This window comes from Marmota marmota, unplaced genomic scaffold (genome assembly GCF_001458135.2).
Source record: "Marmota marmota marmota unplaced genomic scaffold, marMar, whole genome shotgun sequence".
In the NCBI taxonomy this organism is placed as follows: domain Eukaryota; kingdom Metazoa; phylum Chordata; class Mammalia; order Rodentia; family Sciuridae; genus Marmota; species Marmota marmota.
Window position 1 is genome coordinate 1,474,575 of NW_026000338.1, and position 25,295 is coordinate 1,499,869.

At 35.8% G+C, this 25,295-nt stretch overlaps 1 long non-coding RNA gene across 1 annotated transcript; it reads left to right on the forward strand.

The window, feature by feature from the left end:
• Positions 1-25,131, forward strand: LOC107159295. The gene is made up of 6 exons (XR_001505743.2): positions 1-14; positions 2,013-2,015; positions 11,748-11,820; positions 16,388-16,502; positions 22,297-24,050; positions 24,931-25,131. It is a non-coding gene; the product is annotated as an uncharacterized LOC107159295 (long non-coding RNA).
• Positions 25,132-25,295: the final 164 nt, after the last annotated feature.

Sequence of the window (25,295 nt, forward strand, 5' to 3'; positions counted from 1 at the left end):
TTGAATTTACATTTGTGTGTTTTTATTGGATGCTTTCCCCCTTTAATTTATCTTTTCATTTTAATCGTTCATTTTCCTGTTGAGAGTTTTGAAGGACAACTTAAGGCTTTTTCCTTTTTATCATTACAAAAATAATTCAACTCATTAAAGAAAAGTAAAAAATGTCATAAAGGAGACAAATGCAAGTTACATGTTACCACTAATAGCATTTTGATACACTTTGCCTGTTCCTATGTTGGTGTTTTGGTGGTGTGCTGTGGATTTAAAATTATATTCTTGTCCAGTTTTGCTTCCTAATTTTTTAAAAAATATTGTATTTAGTTGTTGATAGACCTTTATTTTATTTATTTATATATGGTGTTGAGAATTGAACCCAGTGCCTCACACATGCCAGGGAAATGTGCTAGCACAGAGCCACAGCCCCAACCCCACTTACTAATTTTTAAGTAAAATTAATATTGTGATCCTTTTTATCTTACTAAACTTTTTTGAATATTCTTTACAATAATTTCATTAAAATTTAAAAAATAATATACAACTAATCTTTTTGTACATTATTGTTAATTTTTATATTTATTGCTCCAGATTAAATTTGAATATATGTCAACTCCTTCCCCATCTAGAATTTTTGAAATTCGGGTTGATTGAAATCTATATAATAATTTGGGAATAAGAGATGAAGCAACAATTAAAGACAGGCAGTCAGTGTAGATAGATAATAGGGTAGGATTTTGAAAATGAAGGCAGGTTTAGGTGTGGGAAGTTAAAGAGAACCACCTCTGGGAGATTGTTAATACCTCCAGAGCCCTTCCTCCACTCATACCAAGATAGTCTGCTCCTGCTCCAACCTGTTGCTAAGGTAACCCATCCCAGGAATTGTTCCTCCAAAAGGTGTAAATTAATGCCTCCTGGGCTGTTGCTCTCTTCCTGCCCATCTGCTTCTCACCTTTTGGCCATCCCAAGGGCATCTCCTTGGCCTAGTCTGGTATAGGGATGGGGAAAGGAAGTAGCCAGATGAGGAGGGAAGAGGGCAGGAGAACAAAAAAAAAAAAAAACCTGAAATGTATAAAAAGGGCAGGAGGCTCCCACTTCTTGGGATACTAGGAAACTAGCTATGGCCCCCTTCTCTCTCTGGGAGAAATCTACTTTACTATTTTTTAAATAAAACCTGCTTTCTATGCTCGCCTTGGGGTTCAAACTTAAGCATTTGAGGAAGCAGAACTTCTCACTATTAACTGATAGCAGTATCAGTATCATCTTTAAGGTAAATAGTTTTCCCATCCAGGTATATAGCTTATCTCTTTATTGACTTACCTTATTTATCTTCTGTAAAAATTTGTCACTTTCTCCATGTAAGTGTAGAATATTTCTTCTTAAATACATTTCTAATATTTTATATTTTTCCTTACAGTGACTAGAAAGTGATTTGAAAATGAATTGGGAAAATGAAGGCCCATTAACTTCCTTAAATAATAAATGGAATGATTAACATTTCTTTGTATTGTAATTGTTTGTTTTGTGGTACTGGGGTTGAATCCTGGGTTTCCCACATTCTCTGCAAATGTTCTATCTTTGAGCTACATCCTCAACCCTTTTCATTTTAAGACAGTGGCCTAGAACAATGATTCTCCTGCCTCAGCCTCCCAAGTAGCTGGGTTATTGCCCTGTGCCATTGCACCTGGCTTATTGAAACATCTTAAAGTAAGATGTGCTTATTGTTGAAACATTGGGCAATGTAGAAAAGCAAAAGAGGAGGAAGGGAGAACAAAAATCATCTATTCATCTGTATTCTCAAAAATCATTAGTACCAACTTGGTATATTTCCTTCTGTTTCTTTTTGGATTTCTTTATTGTGTTCATAAGTGCACAATTCTACATGGAAATGTGCTTCTAAAATTTGTAAACAGTACAGAAACATATAAAGATATGAAATAAAAAGTAAAAGTGTGACAAAAGCTTGGTCCTTGTCCCAATTCAATAATGAGGACACAGTTTTGAGAAAAAGGACAAAGAAGGTTTAGTGCTTGGAGTTGTTTCCTGACCCTGAATGGGCTCTTCTTAGATATTTATTACTCTAGTTCTCTCTGTCAAACTGGTTGGCCTAAGAGTTAGTTTGTTACTCTCCTGAAGAAACAAGCCTCTTTGCATTTGCTAACCACTCAAATCTATATTATTTTCAAGAATACCCTTGGGCTTGAATTTCCCTCACACTCTGAAATAGTCAGGTTTTTTTGTTTGTTTTTGTTTTGTTTTGTGTATGTGGAGATCTTCAGAGTTTTCTGGTTTTATGGACTCCTTCCACTTGGAAAAATTTATGAGCCACTGCTTTGGGCCCTGGGCAAAGGAGAAGCATTCTCTATTTTCCTTTCCTTGCCTTTTACTTTGGAACCTTCTGCCTTGTGAACACATTGGTGTGACAGCAACTGATGCCCCAGTATTTTGTACTTCAAACCCTGGAGTAGAGCACCTACCTTATGAGTTGGGGGCTTGGTGGAGGAAAGAAGTCTCTTGGCCACATTAATGAGGACTAACATTAGTAATTCTGAGTTAGGGGAGATGAAAAATACTGGCAGTTTGTCCCTCCCCAGTAATGTACTTTATTTGTTGGGAGCCATACCTACCTGGTGCAGAGTTTCTCCCAGAGTTACCTGGGGAAAGGAGGGAACTGATCATGGCTCAGTAGCAATTAAAGTGCCACAGAATTTCATTGTTCTTGCCAACTTTTCATAAATTTTATTGTATAAATATTCCTTCATTTGCTGTATTCTTTGGCATAATTTTCAGACTCTAAACTGTCATTTAAAAGTAATTTCCAGTGCTGGGCTTGGTGGCACATGCCTGCAATCCCAGTTACTAGGGAGTTTGAGGTAGGAGGATCATCACTTGAGGCCAGCCTAAGCAATTATAGAGACCCTGTCTCAAAAAAACAATAAAACAAACCACTAAAAAGCCAGGGTGGGGGGGCAGTTGGGGATTTAGCTCAGCGGTGGAGTGCTCACCTAGCATGTGTGAGGCCCTGGGTTCAATCACCAGTACCACACACAAAGGAAATTCCACCACTTATAATTGTTTTTCCGGGAAGAGTGTTCAAGGTTTTTAATAACTTCATCCTTCAAGTGGAATCCTCAATCCAGTAAAATATTTTTTGCACTTAAATCTCATCATTTTTTTTTTTGGTGTGGTGCTGGGGATTGAACCCAGGGTCATTGTGTACTCTACCAACTTGAGCTATATCTCCAGCCCCATAATTTCAGTAATAGTGATATAATGGAATAAAACTAAATGTTTAACAGCAAGAAAGTGATGAAATAAAAGATAAAATTATTCAAATAATAGTTTGGATGTAGTTATGCAAGAATATTATAAGTCCATACATAAAGCCATATACAGTCATGTGCTACATAATGACATTTCAGCTAAAAACGGACCACATATATGATAGTGGTACCATAAGATTATAATGGCGCTAGTATTGCAAGACAAAACTCAGGTGTTTGTGGGATGTTGTTGTAAACACCAAATGCTTTGACAGTCATATGAAAGTACAGCACGTGAAAGCTGGGGTTGTAGCTCAGTGGTAGAGTGCTTGACTAGCATGTGTGAGGCACTGGGTTTGATTCTCAGCATCACATATAAATAAAGGTCCATTGACAACTTACAAAATTAAAAAGAAAGTATAGCACATGCAATTATGTATAGTATATCATACTTGATAATAATAATAAATGACTTATTGGTTTATATGTTTAAAGTATACTACTATATTGTACTTTTTATTGCTATTTTGGAGTATATTCATTTTACTTATGAAAAAACCTCCAGCTTACTATAAAATAGTATGCCATGTTATGCCAGCAGCAGATTCATACATCTTACGTTTGTTGAGTATTTTGATTTCATGAACAGGCCACATTGACTGGTTGACTTATGCTGTCCAAGTTTGTGTTAAGTACACTCTACGATGTTCACCCTGGCAAAAGCACCTAACAGCACATTTCACAGAACATATCTCTATTGTTAAGTAATGCAGGACCGTATATAGTATAGTCCTAATTCTGTTAAATATATATATTTGTAAGAATATAGAATATTTGTATAGATAATATTTAGGGAAAATTATTAAATAGTTAACAATAGTTATCTGTATGTTGAAAAATTATTATTTTCTTATTGCATATATAGTGTAGATTTGCCAAGTTTTCAATAATGCTTATGCATTACTTTACAAATCACCAAAAAAAAAAAAATCAAGGTTATCTAAGAAAAATATTTATGACAAATCATTACTCTTATTTGCCATGATCACAATTCTATGAAAATATTTGAGTACAAGTAAAAAAAGAAATACTATAAAATACAAACTATTGAGTATCAAACAAAATATTTATTGACTATCTAGGATTAGGGATGCAATATTAAGTAAAATATTTATTGAATACATAGGATTAGGGATATAATGGAAAGTAGTAGGAATGCTATCATAGGTTACAAGGTTGATTTAAAAATTTTTCCTTTTTCCAATTAAAAAAAATCAACATATAGTAGTATTGTAATAATCAAAATAATAATATAAGTGGGCAAATTAAAAAATGAAATTCAGAGAAGAAACACTAGTATCTTTAAAAAGCTATGAAAAAAATTATTTGCCTTAGTAGCACTTAAGGTATCCACATTTTTAAAATATGTATCACTTTTCTCCGTTTGGCCTTGCAAAGGACTTTTTAAGATTATTGTGGTTAAAAAACACACAACATGAGATCTGTCTTAATTTTCTAAGTGCATTGTACAGTATTGTTAATTATAAACATAGGTTGTATAATATCTCTAGAACTTTTTCATCTTGCATAACTGAAACTTTATACGAAATGCATAGTAACTCTTTCCACCTGCTAACCCTTAGATACCATTATTCTACTTTCTAATTCTATGACTTTGACTGCTGGAGATAATTCATGTAAATGGAATCATGCTATATTTGTCCTTTGGTGACTGCCTTATATCACTTAGAATAATGCTCTTAAGATTCATCTATGCTATGGCATACAACAGGATTTCATTCTTTTTATGGCTGAATAATATTCCATTTTATGTATATATCATATTTTCTTTAAACATTCATCCACCAATACATATTTAGGTTGTTTCCACCTTTTAGCTGCTGTGAAAAATACTGCAGTCACCACAGGAGTACAAATATCTCTGTAGGATTCTGATTTCAACTCTTTTGGATAAATATCCAGAAATGGAAATTACTAAATCATATAGTGGTACTATTTTTAATTTTTTTTTTTAGAAAACTCAATACTATTTTTCATACTGGCTTCACCAACCTCACCAATACTAGTTATATTTTATTTTATAGTGGCCATCCTGACAATTGTTAAGGTGATATCTCATTGTGATTTTGATTTGCATTTCATCCATAATTAGTGATATTGAGCATCTTTTCATATGCCTGTTGACCCCTTGCTTGTCTTTGGAGAAATGTCTGTTTAAGACCTTTGCCCATTTTAAAATCATTTTAATTCTTTCTTTCCTCCTTCCTTTTCCTTTTCTTTCTTTTTTAAATATTTTTTATATTTGTTCCTTATATATTTTGGAGAGAAATCACTCATGAAATATACAGTTTGCAAGTGTTTTCTCCTTTTCATAGGTTGCCTTTTCATTCTTGAATGCTTTCTTTGCTGTGCCGAAGGTTTTTACTTGGATATAAGCCCATTTGTCTATTTTTGCTTCTGTTGTCTGTGCTTTTGAACTCAGTTATCTAAGAATCCCTGCCTGGACCAATGTCATGAAATGTTCTTCCTATGTTTTCTTCTAGTAGTTTAATACTTTACATTTAAAGTATTAATCCATTTTGAGTTGATTTTTGTTTGATGTAAGATAAGGATCCAGTTTCATTCTTTTGCATTTGGATATCCAATTTCTCCACTATTTGTTGAAGAGGCTATTTTTTTTCCCCTTTTGATTTGGCACCATTGTCAAAGATAAGTTGACCACATATACATGGGTTTATTTCTAGGCCTTAACTCTGTTCCATAAGTCTATACATATGTCTTTATGCCCATGCTACAGTGTTTGATCACTGTAGCTTTGCAGTATATTTTGAAATCACAAATTATGAGCATCCAAATTTGTTCTTTTTCAAGACTCTCTTGGCTATTTAGGGTTCTTTGTGGCTCCATGTGAATTTAGGATTTTTAAAAAAATTTCTGTAAAAATTGTTTTTGAGATTTTTGATAGGGATTTGACAAAATTGAACACGTTTTTAAGGTTTATTTTTTAGTTTAGGTATATCTTTATTTTGTTTTTATGTGGTGCTGAAGTTCGAACCCAGTGCCTTGCATGTGGTAGGCAAGCACTCTACCTCTGGGCTACAACCCCAGCCCAGAATTGAATACTTTTTAATGGTAATAACACTCAACAAACTAGAAATAGAAGGAAATTACCTCACTATCATAAAGGTCATACAGGAAAATAGCTAACCTAATAATGAATGGTAGAAAGCTGAAAGCTTTTCCTGTAAGATTAGAAGCAAGGCAGGGATGCACACATCTATTCTACATAGCACTGAAAGTCCTAGCCAGAGCAAATAGCAGGGGAAAGAAACAAAAGTCATGTAAATTTTAAGGAAAGAAGTAAAATACCCCCATCCACAGATGACACAACCATTTATATGGAAAAATCTAAAGATCACACACACAGACACACACACACACACACACCACAACATTCCACACAATAAAAACTTGTTAGAACTAATAAATGAATTCAATAAAGTTGCAGAATACAAAACCACATGAAGTCATTTGCATTTCTAACACTAAGAATGAACAATCTGAAAAGGAATTTAAAGAAATAACTCCATTTCAAAGATAATAACATCAAATAACATAAGAAAAGAACAAAATACTTAGGAATAAACCAAGGAGAAAAAAGACTTGCCCTGTAAACTACAAAACATTTATGAATGAAATTAAAGAAGATACAAATGAAAAGATACCTCATGTTCATAGACTGAAAGATTTAAAATTGTTAAAATTTCCACACTACCCAAAGTGATTTTGCAAAGAATTTAAAAAGGTACATTGAAAGGAAGGTGGCTTTCAATTCCAGAGCAACTGTATAACAGGACTTCTGCTCAATTTGTAGCACTTTAGTGGAACAGTGTTGTTCCCAATTGGCAACTTTGACAATAGTTAGATAAAATCTAAAAATATTGTCTTGAAGAGGATTTTGTACCATTGAAATATATGCCAAGGAACCTAAACAAGATGAATAAAAGAGAGGAAAACTGTGGTTGTGGTGTCCATTCTGTTGGATTTCCCTGGCCTCCTAGAACCATAAGAGTAATGTATTTATTCAGCTAGCAATAATTGAACACATATTGTAATTATGTGCCAGGCATTGTTCTCAGTGCAAGACAGACAAGATGCAATTTTCCCAGTATCTGCATTCTATTGGGGATGTGGGGCATAAAAAAATCACTCCAAATAATAATGAGTGCTGAAGGAGAAGAAAACAGGGCAGTATGCTAGGTTTGATGATTCAACACTTTTACATAAGCTTCACTGAAGAGATAATATTTGAAATGAGAACTGAACATGAAGAAGGAGCAAACTATGCAACTATCTAAGGGCAAAGGTTCAACAGTCATAAAGACCCTGTGAAGGGAACAAGTTTGACATAATTCCAGGAAAGAAAAGTCATTGTAGACAAAGCATATTGATGCAAGTACCAAGTAGCAGGAAGTGAAGGGAAAGATATAGATATAGCCAGGATCCAGAATGTGTAAGCCAAACTAGTTGGTTGAGTGTTTATTTTAAAGTATTTGAGTGTCTTAAGTAAAATGAGTGTCATAGTCCAATTTGCATGGCTTACAATATCACTTTGGCTGCAGTATGGAGAATGGAAAGGGCAGGGGAGCAGCAAAAATGGGAACATGAATCTGGTTGTGGTAATCACCTGTAATCCCAGCATATTGGGAGGCTGAGGCAGGAGGATTGCAAGTTCAAGGCCAGCCTCAGCATCTTAGCAAGACCCTGTCTCAAATTTAAGAAAAAGGGCTAGGGATGTGGTTCACGGATAGGGCACCCCTGGGTTCAATCTCCAGTATCTCCAAAAGAAGAAACATGTGGGAACATAAAGATCAGTTAGGAAGCTCTTTCTGATAGTATATCTGATATTGCTGTGGCAGCAGTTGTAGAATGGTAAAATCGAAGAGCTTCAGAATATATTTTGTCAGTAAAGATGAGTAGATAGATACAGTGTTTTGGATGGGGGAATACAAAAACTTAGGATAATTCTCAGGTGTTTTGGTTGAGTAACTATGTGCAAGGCTAAGATATGGGGATGACTGGAGGAGTAGTGCAAATAGGATGTAAAGTTAGTTTTGGAATGCCTGACATCCATATTGAAATGTATTGGCTCTCAAGCTAGAGATGAACTCTGGAGTGTAAGTTTGGATGCCACCAGTGTATAGATGGTAGGACTAGATGAAATTACTTAGGGAAAGATTACAGATTAAATAGAGGGCTGAAAGTGGAGCTCTGGGTTACTCCAACATTTAGAGTATTAGCAAAGGAGCACTAGTAATGGAAAGTAAAGTACTAGAAAAATGTGTGGAGTTATGGAAGCCAAAAAAGAAATGAGTTCTATCAAGCACTGAGTAAGTTGAAACTAGGGAATGGACATTGGATATTACTAGAAGATAGGGGGATTGATAGTAATACATGTCTATTTGTTGCATATTTTCTCAGTGCAAGGCATTATGTTAAGAAAATTTTTATACTGGTTATTTCATTTTGTCCTCACTACAACTCCAGGAGGTTGATACTATTAATATATCCTTTTTACACATAATGAAACTGAGGCATAGAGAGGTCAGGCTATGTGTCCAAGGTGGACATTAAGGTCTGAAATTAGGATTGGACTCAGGGAGTCTGACCTAAGCAGCCATACTGTTGCTTTTCTTTTTTTTTTTTTTTAATTTTTAGTTGTAAATGGACACAATAACTTTATTGTATTTATTCATTTTTATGTGGTGCTGAGGATCGAACCCAGTGCCTCATGCATGCGAGGCAAGCGCTCTACCACTGAGCCACACCTCCAGTCTCTATACTGTTGCTTTTCTATGATTGTTCCACTTGGGTCTGGAGAGGGCTTTATGAATGGTTTTTAAAAACTGGTAAATTTCACTTACAATAAAATTCACTGTTTAAACCATTTAAAAGTGTATAGTTCAGGAAAATTAAGTACATTCACAGTGTTATGCAATCATCATTTCTACCTGTTTCCACTCATGAACAAAGAACACAACCAGAGGTTACAGGAGGCATGCTTTGTAGTATAAAGAGTGTGGGCTGACCCTTGGTACCTCTGGGAGAATGTGACTGGCTTCTTTGAAAACTTTTGAGAGGTTGCAGGAAAATGCAACCTGCTACTCAAGGATAAGAAAGAACTACACTTGGTCCTCTTGTTAAAGAGGGCTATTGGCTCAGGCGTGGAGAGTGTTTGAGCCTCACTGTTCCTTTATCAAAGTGTAGTGTCCTACCTGTCTCTGTGTTTTTCTCCATCTTTAGTCACCCCTACTTGAGAATCCTTTGTTGATGCTGTGTGAGGTCCTCATCCACAGGAGCAGAGAGGGAGACTTGTGATTATGCCATTTGAAGTCCTTCCTATTTCACTGGATATCAAAGAAGTATATAATATTGGGCCTCTATTGGGGGCTTTATGCCATCAAAGTTATAAATCAAGCAACAAAGTAGAAAGTGGAAGGAAGAGATAGAGTAACAAGGGAGAACAAAACAATCTGCCAGGTGTGTCAGTGCCTCCTATAGGAGCTCTAGACCTGAACTCTAATGATGCAGTTCCTGTGATTAGGTTTTCCCTCAGTTTGTCTTTAGATTATAATTCCTAGAACCTTTATTCCCAATTAGTATAGAATTTAGTGTTATACTTGAAACTTAGGCAACCATTCCAAGTTTATGGATAATTTAAACTTTCATATTAGAATAGTTTTACAGAATAGTTGCATAGGTAGTACAGAGTTCCCATATATCTTACATGCAATTTCTCCTATTAACATCTTATATGAATAGGCTATATTTGTTACAGTTTATGAGTCAATACTGTTGGCTCATATTTTCCCCATAATTTTTATTGGTGCTTTATAGTTGCACATAATGTTGGAATTTGTTATATATTCATACATGCACACAATATAACAATATAATTTGGACAATATAATTCCCTGGTATTTCCCCCTTTTTCTCTCCTCCTTCCTCTCCCCTGGTCCTCTTCCTCTATAATACTGATGTCCCTTCAATTTTCTTTCTTTGTTTCTTTCCTTCCTCCCCCAGCCCCCCATAACAGGGATTGAACCCCAGGGGTGCTTAACCACTGAGCCACATCCCTAGCTCCTTTTTATATCTTATTTAAAGACAGGGTCTTGCTGAGTTGCTTAGGGCCTTGCTAGGTTGCCCAGACTGGCTTTGAACTTGCAGTCCTCCTGCTTTAGCCTCCTGAGTTGCTGGAATCTTTTTGATTTTCATGAGACCCCTTCCCACACACCTTTCTTTTCCTTTTCTGAATTATTTTAAATAAAATCCATACTTCATTTTGATTTCCTCAGTTTTCACCTAAGTCTCTTTTCTGTTCTTGGACCCAGATCATCATGTTACATTTCATTGTCCCAAATTCTCTAGGTACCACTTAGCTGTGATACTTTCTTAGATTTGCCTTGTTTGCGTTTTTTTTTTTTTTTGTGGTACCAGGAATTGAACCCAGGGGCACTTAACCACTGAGCCACATCCCCAACCCTTTCTATCTTAAAATTTTGAGACATGGTCTCAAACTTTCTTAACCTAGTGCCTCACTAAGTTGCTGAGGCCAGTTTTGAACTTGATATTCTCCTGCCTCAGCCTCCCAAGCTGCTGGGATTACAGGCATGCACCACTGCATCTGGCCATTTGCCTTGTTTTTGATGACCTTGACAGACTTGAGAAATACTGGTCAGGAATTTTGCAGAATAATGTCTACTGCCATTCTCATTATTAAACTGAGGTTATAGGTTTTGGAAACCACATGGGGAAACTGCCATTTCATCACATCATATCAAGGGTACATGTTATCATTATTGTAATAGTACTTTATGCTTTGAATATAGTCCTTGTTGCTGTGCCACTGCAACTTATTTTTTAAATGGACATGTTTCTTTCCTCTTCCTCTCTCGCTCCTCCTTAATCTCCGGGGAAGCAGGATTTTCTTTCTTTTGCATCCTAGGCAAAGTTATCTATCCTTAAGCATACATCCACCACAGGAATTCAGACTTTGGAGATGGCACCAGAAGATCTCAGAAATGACTACCTCCCAAATTAACAAGTGAATTACAATTCAGAGAACACATTGACTGTAGCCTTTGAACCACCTCTTTAAAAGCTCCTTGCTTGGCAGAATCACAGTCTCTGGGACAGGAGTCCCCTGTGTTTCTCCTTTGCTAGCAAAGCAATAAACTTTTTCCTTTTTCTCAAAACCTTATCCTCATTATTGGATTCCATTGGGGACAAGGACCGAGTTTTTGGTAACAATATGACTTATCACTGATGATGTTTGGAATTCTTCTGCATAGTAGATTTGTCTTCTTCCCAATGTATTTATTTGTTCAGTAATTTATATAAATATGGATACACTGATATTTATTTTGCTTTTCATTATAACCAATAACACTTTAATGTTTTGTTTTTCAGCTTGCTCAAATTTGGCTATTGTGAGCTCTGGAAGTTTGTTCCTGTGTTCCTTTGATATATTCCTATCAACAAGGTGGTTTGCCTTTTTTTTTTTTTTTAAAGCACTTCCTTGCTTTCTGGTACTGAAAGATGTTCTAGGTTCATATTATATATTTTACACCAGTCCTAGTCTCAGCCCTTTCTCCAAGCAACTCTGGTTCCTTTAGTCAAATAATGTTAAAAGAAACCAAGTCTGTGTGCTAGTCAAGCTCATAGCTACTGGAGTGTTTTTAATACTGGAGTGTTTTCTATATCTCAGAGATAGTCAGACATACGTTGTTATTTTCTTGTCCCTCCTCCCTCCCAATTTCCTTCCTCTGTTCCACTGTTCTCCCTTCTATTTTCATGGAATCCCCACCCCCAACTTCTTTTTCTTATTTTGGACTAGCTTTTGCATATGAGAGGAAATATTCAACCTTTGGCTTTCTGAGTCCGAAAAGTTCACATACTTTGACCTTAGATTCTTCTCTTGTTCTCATCTCTCTTTTTTTCCTGGGAGGTACTATCTCCAATTCCTCACTATCTGTCTACTTCACAACCTGCTATAATTTGCCTGTATACCTTAGCTTTACACTGAAACACTGTGCTAAAGGGTCTGTGTTAGATAAAAGACTTAGGCCCTTTGCATGTTCATGGAAAGTTTTAGTTTGCAGGGTAATTAAATTCCATCTCAAGTTTGTAAATTTAGTTAAAATAGGACTTTCCCATCTATTACCTCATTTGATCCTTACAAGTATCCATATCTTTCTCTTTATTTGAAGTAGCTATTCCTCCATTAATTTAGTCCATCATGAATTTTCCTGAAAGCTCGAGATAGCACTTTACCCAAACTCCATCCAAACCCTAAGAATTGTTCACTAGTTTCACAAAACCCCTAGGAAATCAGCCAAACAATGTGCTATTTCAAATTCCAGGTGCCTTACACATCTATTCTATTCCCACCAGACCAGAGTCATAGAAGACACTAATGCTTTGACTCCTATCTTACTACAATTACCTTTGACTCTTTAGCTAATCATGGCACCAAACATTCTTCTAAGGAAAATGTACGTATTTCTCATTCTTATAATTATCAACAACTAAATGAAAGGCAAATTACATATAGTTAAAGATATATTATAAATCTCGTAAAACAATAGGAAGGCATTCTAAGAGAAGGACTGCTCTTAACCTTTGGCCCTCCCCAACAAAGTTAAAGGATGAGAATGTGATTCCTCTTTACCAGATACTGGATCCCACTTATTAATTGACTCTAATGATAAGAACAGCAAAATATTCATTAATACCTCATTTGCTGTTTGCATTGTAAAAACACACTTTTGTCCATTATGAGAAATTATGTAAATGAAGAGGCTGAGATTCTAAGTGATAGAAATGAAGGCAATATAAGCCTTATTAAGAATTGGGATTTCTGGGGCTTGGGTTGTGGCTCAGTGGTAGAGCATGTGTGAGGCAGCACTGGATTTGATCCTCAGTACCACATAAAAATAAATAAATAAAGGTATTCTGTCCATCTACAATTAAAAAAAAGTAAAAAAAAAAAGAATTGGTATTTCTACTACTATTATGGAGTATCAGAATTTGCTATTAGACTTAATATATTATGATATATTGTATCATGTCATAACTTGGAACACTCTAAATCTTACACTCCAGAGTTCTATTTCCTGAACAATAGCTCCTCATTCCAGTATTCACCCACTTCCCCCCAATATCTTTCCTCTTTCTATTGTAGCAAAGTATATAGAATATTGGGCTGGGGTATAGTTCAGTAGTAGAGCACTTGCATAGCATATGAGATAACCTGGGTTAAATCCTTGACACCACATGCACAATAATACAGAATATGAAATTTACTACTTTAATCATTTTAAGTGTATAATTCAGTGGCATTAAATACATTCTCAATGTTACAAAATCATTGCCACTATTCATTTCCAGAACCTGTTTATCACCCAAACAAAAACTCTGTACCCATTAAACTCCCCATTTCTCTTGTTCCTGGTTGTTCCATTCTACTTTCTGTCTCAATGGCTTTTCTTATTTTAAATTCTTCATATAAGTGGAATCATATGGCATTTGTCCTTCTTTTGGTCTGATTTATTTTACTGAGCATGTTTTCAAGGTTCATTCAAGTTGTAGTATGTAACAGAATTTCATTCCTTTTAAAGGCTGACTATTATTCCATAGTAAGTATACATCACATTTTGTTTATCCATCATCTGTTGGATATTTGGGTCGTTTCCAACTTTTAGCTATTGTGAATAATGCCTCTATGAACATTGGTATACAAGAATTTGTTTGTATCCCTGCTTTTCATCCTTTTGAGCATATATTTGGGAATAGAATGATCATATGGCAATTATATTTTTAACTTTTGAAGAACTGCCAAACCATTTTCCAGAGCAGCTGCACCATTCCACACATCCACCAATGATGTAAAAGTGTTTTGATTTCTCCACATCCTCACCAAGACTGGTTATTTTCCTTTTTTAATAAAAAAATATATTAAGCCAGGTGTGGTGGTACACAGGTATAATCCCAGGGAGGCTGAGGCAAGAGGATTTCAAGTTCAAAGCCAGCCTCAGAACTTAGAAAGGCCCTAAGCAACTTAGTGAGACCCTGTCTCAAAATAAAAAATAAACAGGGCTAGAGATATGGCTCAGTAGTTAAGCATCCTAGGTTCAATCCACAGTATCCTTCTCCCCAAATTGTTTTAAAATATATATAACAAAATTCATCATTGTGTCAACCTGGCTGAACCATGGTGCCCAGATAATGGTGAAATGTTATTCTGCATGTTTTTGTGAAGGTGTCCTTGGATGGCATTAACATTTAAATTGGTAGGTTTTTGGTAAAGCAGATTGCTCTCCATAATGTGGGTAGGCCTCATATAATCAGGAGAAGGACTGAACAGAACAAAAAGACTGACCTACTCTAAACTAAGAGTATATTCTGGCTGGGCACTGTGGTGCACGCCTGTAACCCCAGTGGCTTTGGAGGCTGAGACAGGAGGATCATGAGTTCAAAGGCAGCCTCAGCAAAAGTGAGGCACTAAGCAACTCAGTGAAACCGAGTCTCAAAATGTAAAATAGGGCTAGGGATGTGGCTCAGTGGTTGAGTGCCCCTGAGTTCAATCCCTGGTACCTGCCTCCCCCACAAAAAAGTATATTCTGTAGTAGTTTTTCAACTTGAACTGCAACAGTGGATCTCTGCTGGGGCTATTGCCTGATAACCTTTAGGCTTGAAATATAACAGCTCATCTTTGGGTCTCCAGCCTACTAGCTAATACTGGAGATTCTGGAATTGCCAGTCTCCACAATTGTGTCAGCCAATTCTTTAAAACAGATCCTTTAGACTGTTTACATTTCTCACCTTCAATTATCATTACCTTCAATTTCACTGAAATGAACTCCAAGTTTTTTCTACCTGCTTAAATTTGTTATTGAATGTGTTTAGTAAATTTTTTATTTTAATAATCTGTGTTTTTTTCAGCTCCAGAATTAGCTCTTTTGCTTCTAATAATTTTTATCTCTTCACTGCTATACTCATTTTGTTCTTACATTGTTTACCTGATTTCCTCTCATTCTTTATGCATGTTTTTATTTATTTATTTATTGGTACTGGGGATTAAACTCAGGGACACTTGACCATTGAGCCACATCCCCAGCCCTATTTTGCATTTTATTTAGAGACAGTCTCACTGAATTGTTTAGCATCTCGCTTTTGCTGAGGCTGGCTTTGAACTCATAATCCTCTTGCCTCTGCCTCCTGAGCTGCTGGAATTATAGGCTGTGCCATTGCACCTGGCCATTTTCCTTTATTTTTAAAGCATATTTAAGACTAGTGTTTGAACATCTTTCTCTAGTAAGTTCTATATCTGGGCTTCCTCAGGCTAATTTTTGTCAGTTTATTTTGTCCTTTTGAATAGACCATTTTTTTTTTGTTTCTCTGTATAGCATTGTAATTTTCTTATTGAGAATTGAGCATTTAATTACTTAAGTTGTAAATCATATTCTCTATCTTCCCTAGGTTAATTTTTGTTATTATTCAAGTTATAGTGATATGTGTGTTTTAGAACTTTTTTGAACTTTACAAAGATTATTCCTTGTCATGTATATCCACTGGTGTCTTTGTTCCTTTAGCTCATGTTCAGCTAATGTTTTGACAGAGATGTCCTTGAATGCTAGGAGCTCTCCAAATCTTTGCATATTGGCTCTGTGCCATCTAAGGTTGTTTCTGAGAATACATCCTTCCTCATCATGCTTGTGTCTTTTTTTTTTTTAGTTGTAGTTGGACACAATACCTTAATTTTATTTATTTTTATGTGGTGCTGAGGATCGAACTCAGTGCTAGGTGAGTGCTCTACTGCTGAGCCACAACCCCAGCCCCCATGCTTGTGTTTTTTTCAGCTTTTCCCAGAGGACTGAATTTCTCTAAGTTCCTTACAGTTCTACAAGTAGTACCTGCTGCCTTCCCCCTCTTAGATCACATGAGGCAAAGATGAGTGCCTTGCATCATTTAACTATCCCCCATGTAGGATAGAACAGGTGTGCACAATAATTTGCAAATAAGGTGTGTTCTGCTTCTTTTTGTTTAAGGGAAGAACTGAGAACCTGTGTTGCTTCTTCAAGACCAAATCTGCCAACCACTTCAGTGGGAAGGACATGGATCAAGGGCAAGTAAAACACCACAAAACATCCTATTATTTTAAAGGTAACTTTTTTTTTTTTTTAGAGAGAGAGAGAAGAGAGAGAGAGAATTTTTTAATATTTATTTTTCAGTTTTTGGTGGACACAACATCTTTATTTTATTTTTATGTGGTGCTGAGGATCGAACCCAGCACCCCACCCAAGCCAAGTGAGTGTGTTACCGCTTGAGCCACATCCCCAGCCCTTGAAGGTAACTTTTTTTGATTGTGTATTTGCTTGGTTGCTGTTAATCTTTGACTATTTTCCAGACTCTGGCAAAGTTGGTTCAGATAGCTCCTACTTGTTTTTTTTTTTTTTTTTTTTTTTTTGAGGGGGCGTTGTTTTGTTTTGCTTTTTATGTTTATTTGAGGAAAGAGGGCCTAGAGCTTCCTATCATACAGTTTTGCAGCTGTTATTCAATACCTCTACTATTACAATGCATTGAATAGTTGCACTCTCTGAACTTTTCTTCCATTAGTGAAACTCCCTTTTTGCTTTACTGAGCCACTGTTGATTGTAGGGTCTTTTATATCAGTCATTGAACTATTGGTGGAGTATAAGGGAAAAAAGAGTTATTGTTGGCAAATACAACAGATTGACCCACATTGCATTAAACAAATTCTTCTACATCTTTACCTTTTATACAATAATCTTTCTCCTTCCCTTTCACTTAAAAATCTAGCTATTTCCCAAGGATTTGTCACCTGAATTACAACTCATTCAGTTACTAGGTTCACAAAGTTTATAAAGGCTTTCATGTATATGGATAAAGTCAACCAAAAAACAAAACCAGAAACGAACAAAAACCAACCAAACAAACAAAAAAACCAAACCAAAAAACTGTATTATTAATCTCATTAATTTCCTGAAGGTGGCAGCCGAGTTCTACAAACTAGAACTGTAGCAGTGTCTAGGCTTCCTTCCCCTCCAGATTTGCAGAATAAATGTTTCCAAGGAGAATAGATATAAAATGCTTTTCTGCAACCTTCCAGCATTGATTATGATCCTTAAAATAATTGTTTATCAGTGTGATAGGTTAAAACTAGCATCTTGACAACGTTTTAGTTTTCATTTCTTTGATAATTAGGGAGGCTAAACATATTTTTGTGTTTCAAAGCATTTCTCTTCTTTAAATGATTTTCATATTCTTTACCCTGTATTTATATTGGGATTCAATTTTGTAGCCTTCACCTTTTCTCATTATGAAAATAATATGTTCACACTGTGGAGATTCAAATGAACTTAGAAGAAATTTTCAAACATTCACATTCATAATATCAGAGACAACAACTTTAATGTTTAGATACATTTTTACTAGCTCCCCCCCATCTGTTTAGTTAGTTATATTTTTCACATTTAACATAAATTTTCTCTATAACCTGCTTTTAAATATAATTGTATGGTGATATTTCTCTAAGCCATTAATAATTCTTGTGTATATTTAAAAATAGCTTTAGTTTTTGATTTTAAAAATTATTCATGATCACTGTTGACAATTTGGTAGGTACAGGAAAATTTAATATGGACAACAATGTATATTCCCTCAACCTATGAATAACTATTATGAAGCTTTTTTTAGTGGTATCACTAGCCCTTATGTATATTTTGAAATCACCAGATAAAAATTAGCCCTACATTTAGAGTAATTTCAAAAAATGAAGTAGCATTCATATTCCTTATTATCAAACTTTTGATGTATTTTCCCAACCATTTTTCTGTGCAAGTATTGCACATTTTTATTTTATTGGCATCAGACAGTAATCTATATTTTACATGTATTATTTAGTTTTATATACATGCCACTGAAACAATTTTCCAAGGGTATCTTTTGTGCTCTATAATAATTTATTGTTTAATCACATATTCCATTTCTATGAATATTGAAATTCCCCCCCATTTCACTATTAGAAGCTATGCTGTAAAGAATTTTTGAGTATAAACATCTTCTGCATTTCTGATTTTTACCTTATTAAGAGTCCCCAATGTGGAATAACTGAAAAAAATGTTTTGACCATTTTATCAAATACCATAGAAATTTAGATTTATGTAAATGGTTCTTTCTTTGCATCCTAGATAATATTTAATAGTTTAATTCTTAGTATTTATACTTTTTAAGGTTGGAAACTATGCCCTAATATTGTATTAATTTAAAAATCTATTAATTTTTTTCAAGTTTATTAGGAACCTGATGAAGTTTTTCATATCCATTTCCTATTTATTATGTTAAATAGTTCTTTAAAATCTTTTGTTTCCTTGCATTACCTTATATATATTAAGATTTAATTAGAGATAAGTTTCCTTTTGGATTGCTTTATGATGGAATGTCTTAACATATGTATTTCATTTTGTCGGGTTTTAAATGTAATTATTGATTATTGTTAAGTTATTAAAATATAGAATTTTTAAAAAATATTTATTTTTTAGGTGTAGATGGACACAACACAATGCCTTTATTTTTATGTGGTGCTGAGGATCGAACCCAGGTTCCGCCCGTGCTAGGCGAGCGCTCTACTGCTGAGCTACAATCCCAGCCCAAAATATAGAATTTTTAAAAAGAGAAATGAAAACCAATAGACATTTGCAGATAATGCATTAATATTTAGTGTATTGTTTTACATTTTTCAGAGAGAAAGAAACATTGAAATCATGGTCTAATTCTTGGAGGTAGGAATTACATTTAGTGTGGTCTAACCTGGGATTATAGGTTTTATAATGTGGTAAATTAAGTCCTCCTCCCAGAATCAGATATGCTTCATATAAAGATCCAAAACCATGTGTACTACTCTACTCACAGAGTTTTGCTAACAGTATAGGGGTGGCAGTAAACACATCAGCTATAACCATCAGAGACCCTCCTAATGCTGGTAGTAAGAACAACAATATTGATTGAATTCTTGGTATATGTCAGGCACTGAAACCACAACTTTACATAAATAACTCATTTAATTCTCACAATAACTCTGTGAAATATGTACTATTATTAGCCGCATTTTATAGATGGGGGGATCAAGGGATAGCTGGAGTAGCAAAGAGATCCCAGGAACTGAGCTGTCCAGATGCAAATCTGAGAGCAGAGAAACCTTATGTTCATCACATTTTGGAGATAATTACTCTTATCAAGATAGATATTTCTTTTTTAAAAATATTTATTTTTCAGTTTTATGTGGTGCTGAGGATCGAACCCAGTGCCCCATGCATACAAGGCCAGTTGTCTACCACTGAGCCAACCCAAGATAGATATTTCTTTATGTCAGAAAGTACAAAGGTATATAGGGGATAGGAATAGGAAAGACAGTGGAATTAGTCTGACATAACTTTCCTATGTACATATATGAATACACCACAGTGAATCTTACCACCGTGTACATCCACGAGACTGAAATCCTAATTAAAATAAAATATATCCCATGCTTATATAAATATATAAGAATGGATTGTACTGTCATGTATAACTAAAAAGAACTACTAAAAAATAAACAGATGCATTAATGACATTTTGGTAGGAAAAAAGAGTATTAGGAAGCCTAGGCATGTGGTGGAGAAGGGAAGAATAGAGGTAGTGGTATGGGAGTTGAAAGTGATTAGAGAGGAAAGTAGGGTATTCAAAGACAAGCTATATTTACTGTTCAAGTCATTGTTTTCTGAATGAAAATAATTATTTGCTAAAATTAAAATAATTATATTTTAAAAATTTAAATAATTTTTAAAATTAAGAATGTGATGATGACTGAAACTGGGGGAAATGGACACTCATAGTTGATGAAAGAATATAAGTTGGACAAAATCTCTCAAGCTAATATGAGTAAGAGTCAAACATTTAAAAAGTTTATTAAATATTTGTTGAGTAACTTCTTTGTGCCAAGCAATATGCACACTGAATTCATTTAAATACTATATTTAATGAATAAAATTGTCACAGGTCTAAAAGTTGGATTTGAGTGTAGTAGAAAACTTGTCATTTTCTTTCAGAATTCCAAATGTGCACATTCCCTTGGACCAACATTTCCACTAATAGAATAAATATTCTCCAGGTGTATATGCATTTTTCTAAATGACATATGTCTAAGGTTATTCTATGCAGGATTTTTGTTTACAATATAATATATTAGAGAAAAACAATTTAGATGAAGATCTTTATGTTCTACTGTTCATTTAATATTAGTAAAGCAGGGGAGGCTAAACAAATGTTGTATATATTTGGATATTCATATAATATATGTGGGAAAGAACACATAGAAACTAATACAAGTTGAATGAAGTCTATCTCCCTTTTATGTTCTTTTAAAAAAAATTTTTTAGTTGTAGATGGACACAATACCTTTATTTTATTATTTTATTTATTTACATGGTGCTGAGGATCCAACCCAGTGCCTCACACGTGTAAGGGAAGCATACTACCACTGAGCCACAATCCCAGCCCCTCCCTTTTATGTTCTAATTGAAGAATGATTTATGGAGCTTATGTGTACTAGATAACTGGAAGAAGACTGTTGTTCTGAGAGAGAGGCACAGGAGAGTTTTAGCTCCAAATCGAAAAGGCATCTGGGAAGCCAGACAATAACGACCACATATTGTGTTATTACATTTAAAAATATCCAGAAGATTGTAACTCCAGCTGTTTGAGAGACTGAGGCAGGAGGATGGCAAGTTCAAAGCAAGCCTCAGCAATTTAGCAAGGCCCTGAACAACTTAGTGAGAATCTGTCTCTAAATAAATAAATAAATAAAATAAGTAAAATGGCTGGGGATGTGGCTCAGTGATTAAGTGCCCCTGGGTTCAATCCTGGGTACCAAAACACAAAAACAAAAACTCAAACAAACAAAACAAAAAAACAATCCAGAAGAGCAGGCATGGTGGCACATGCTTTAGTACCAGCTGCTTGGGAGTCTGAGGCAGGAGCATTGAGTTGGAGGCCAGCATGGGCCTCCAGGAAATCGAGAAGAGGCCAATCTATAGACAATAAAAGCATCAAATGATTGCTCAGGGCTGGCGATGAGAATATGCAGTGGATGTAAATGAGCACTAGGGATCTTTCTGGGATAACGGAAATATTCGAAATTTAGATAGTGTTGATGGTTGCACAAGTTCATGAGTATACTATTGAATCGTACAATTTAAGTGGGAGGATATTATGGTATATAAATTATACCTCAATAAAGTTGTTAAAAACAAACAAACAAAAAACAAGCCACCATATCTAATAAAAGAATTTTAAAACAGGACTCTGGACTGTGAAAGAAGAAAGTTGACCAAAGAATCAATTGTGAGAGCAGCAGCAACTCCAGGAAACCAATTGTCAGTGAAAATAACCTCAGGATTCATAGAGAGGCTTTAGTTCTTGGAAAGACTTGCAAAGGTCCAGGCAGGTGCTTTAATGATCAGCCCCAAACTCCTGTTCTTCCTCGGTAATCTCCCCATCCTCAGAAGTTATACTTTTAATATAATTAGAACAGGGTGCAATATATGATAGTGGTGTCTGGTACAAAGTAAGTGTTAAGTAAATGTCACCTGTTATTATCTTTTCCATCCAGATTATTAAAACAAGCTCTTTATTCAATCTCCTTGTATTAAGTCTCTCTCATTCCGCTAGTTCATCATTTTACCAGCCACTTGATATACCTTACCTCAAAGAACATGTCACTGCAGCAGGCAATGAATGATGGGCTGGATTGCTCCCTGAACAAGTCTGGAGAAATGCTTGAAGACCCCGAGTTACCCAGCAATGAATATCATTCATGTTGAACAAAAGCAGGGACTTAATAATGTTTAATTTTACCCAAGGGCCAATTAAGAAATACTTTCACTTTTTTGTTTTCTAGGAAACATTGCAAAGAACCACCCTCTCCCTGTTACTTGGATAAGACCTCCTTGTTTACCTACAGACGCAGACCCTCCAAATTCCCATTCTTTGCCTCCCAAGTGATTAGATAAACTGTACTCGCTGACAAATCAGGACAATATACCTGCTCCCTTGATTTGACTAAAGTTAGTTAAGTTTTTCTGCTTACCCCAGGCCCTTTAATTTTGACCCATCCTTGGTTGAGCCAACACACAATGACTCTTTAATGGCTCATTTCTTAGGGGGGAAAAATTCACTGTCCAATCCCCATACTATTTCATTCCAGTTCTCCCCTCCTTGTTCTTTCCGTCCTTGTTCATTTCTCCTTACAAAAGAATAGCTAACAATTTAAATTTAATTAAAAAAGGATAGAGAACTGTGTCCTTAAAAGAACAGGAGAGTAGGATACAGACATGCATGTGCATAGAAGAATGACCATGTTTGAGCACAGTTGGAAACTGGACATCTGCAAGCCATGAAAAGAGGACTCAGAAAAAACCAAACCTACCAACATCTGGATCTCTGTCCTCAAGAACTGTGAGCAAATAAAATTCTGTTGTTTAAGCCACCCAGTCTCTGGTATTTTGTTGTGACAGGCCTAGCAAACTAAGACACTTCTCAAATTTGTTTGTTATTCTTACATAGGAGCACTGTGTATTGTTTTATTATTTAGCATATGTGCTGTCAAAGTGAAGAAATATACATGATTTTTTCATTTGAAGCTATGCCCCTCCATGCCTACAGCTTTTCCTGCTTTATCTTCAGATCCCCTTTTTTTCCTTTTGCTTAGTGAACCTCACAGGACAACTTTGAAATAAATAGATGAGTGTAAGGAAATATAGTAGAGTCGAGGAAGGAGAACAGGGGAGGGGAGGGAAGATGTTAGGGAAGATGGAAAGGGAAAAGGGGGGATCCTGAACTGAAATCAAATTCCATGCGTGTATGAGTTTATGGGGATGAACCTAACTACTGTATATAACTGTAAAGCTCTAATAATAAAAAACGAATGAATAAGAAAAGAAAGACAGCCTTGAAAACAGAAGCCAAAAAAATTGATGGTCAAATTGATAGAAGTCCTGTACTGTTCTCTTTTCTTCAACCCCTTAAGTGAACAATGCAGCTTGCTTCTTTTCTAATCATACTAAAAAATAATTCCTGAAAGTTGGAGATATTGGATAAGAGGACAGAGAAGGAGTTGGTCATTAAAGTAATAGCTTGGTCTACTACAAAGTCTTTCCAAGACCTAAAGCCATTCCGTGAGTCGTGAGGTCATTTTCAAGGACAGTTGATATTCTTGGTGCTGCTGCTACTCTTATAAGTGCTTCCTTCTTTGACTTTTTTTCTCTAATAGACTGAATTTGTAGTTAGACTCCTTCATGCCTCACCTTCAGGGCCCTAGTCTTTCTCCTTTTTACCCAGTACACATGAAAAAATTCAAACAGAATGTTAAAGGGAGAGAATTTTTAGTTAGAAAAATCAGATAGAGATAAATAACTCAATAGAGCTAAAGCCTCCAATTTTTCCTGAGCTCCACCACTGTTTTTGGTTTTGTGTGTTGGGGATAGAACCCAGGGCCATATTCAGCACAGATTCTATCATTGGGCTACATTCCCAGTCACTCCACACATTTTTTGTTTTTTAAGACAGGGTCTCACTATGTTGCCCAGGCTGATCTCAAACTCCTGGACTCAATCCATCCTCCTGCCTCAGCTTCCCAAGTAGCTGGAACTACAGGTGTGTACCACCATGACTGGCTTTTAGAATGTCTTAATTAATTAATTAGTATCCTCTAGCCTAACACCAGGAGCACATCTATAGTTGAACATGTTGAGTTTATTACTCATTGCAGCATAAGCGATGTTGTTTCATTTAGCAGATATTTGAGAGGCTTCATAACAGGACATGGGCTTGTTCTAGGTAATTGAGGGTGGGTTTAAGGAAGAAAGACTCTGGAAGCTGGTCATGGCGTTGCACACCTATAATCACAGCAATTTGGGAGGCTGAGGCGGGAGGATCACGAGTTCAAAGCCAGCCTCAGCAAAAAGCGAGGCACTAAGCAACTCAGTGAGACCCTGTGTCTAAATAGAATACAAAATAGGGCTGAGGATGTGGCTTAGTGGTCAAGAGACTCTGAGTTCAATCCTCAGTATCAAAAAAAAAAAAAAAGGATTTGATGCTATTAAGAAATGGAGATTAGGGGCTGGGGCTGTAGCTCAGTGGCAGAGTGCTTGCCTAGCATGCATGAGGCATTCATTGGGTTCAATCCTCTGCACCACATAAAAATAAACAAATAAAATAAAAGCATTCTGTCCATCTACAACTACAAAAAAATTTTTAAAAAAGAAATGGAGATTATTCTATGATTGGGTATCTCAATAACTTATCTAAAGGGAAGGATGAGTTTGTGAGGCTAATGTTGTAGTTGGTGAAGAGTGGGAGTTACTTATTTTAGCTGAGAAGAAGACATTTTCATATTTTGAAGATTGTAAAATGGCATAGTTTTGTTTGTGCTTAGAAAAATTTAAAGACTAATCTTGTTTAATTTTACTTTTTCATAGTCTCAGATTGACCTTGTCTGATGTTAGTATTTTATGAAATTGTTTATGTCCACCAGGAGAATAACAAGACTTTGCTGTGAATAACAGGCAAGCTTCCAACAGTGTCAAACCAATTCTTGAAAATCAGTGGAGGCCCTGGCCCAGGGCTAGGAGCCCACGGAAACTGCTTCTTGGTCCGGGTCCTGCTGAGGGCCGGTCAGGACTCACCTGTTGCTTTGGTTGCCCGGCAAGGGGAACGAAATGCTGCCATTCGCATAGGATACCAACATGGCAGAGATCTGATGTCATCAGAAAGCGGCGGAGGAGAGAACTTCATCAATACCAGCGGCGACAGAAACAGTTGGTCTCCTGGTAGGGGGGGTGAGGCACAGACACCCGAGTCTCCTCAATTTGTCGTCGAGCCAGAGGGGAGGAGCCGGGC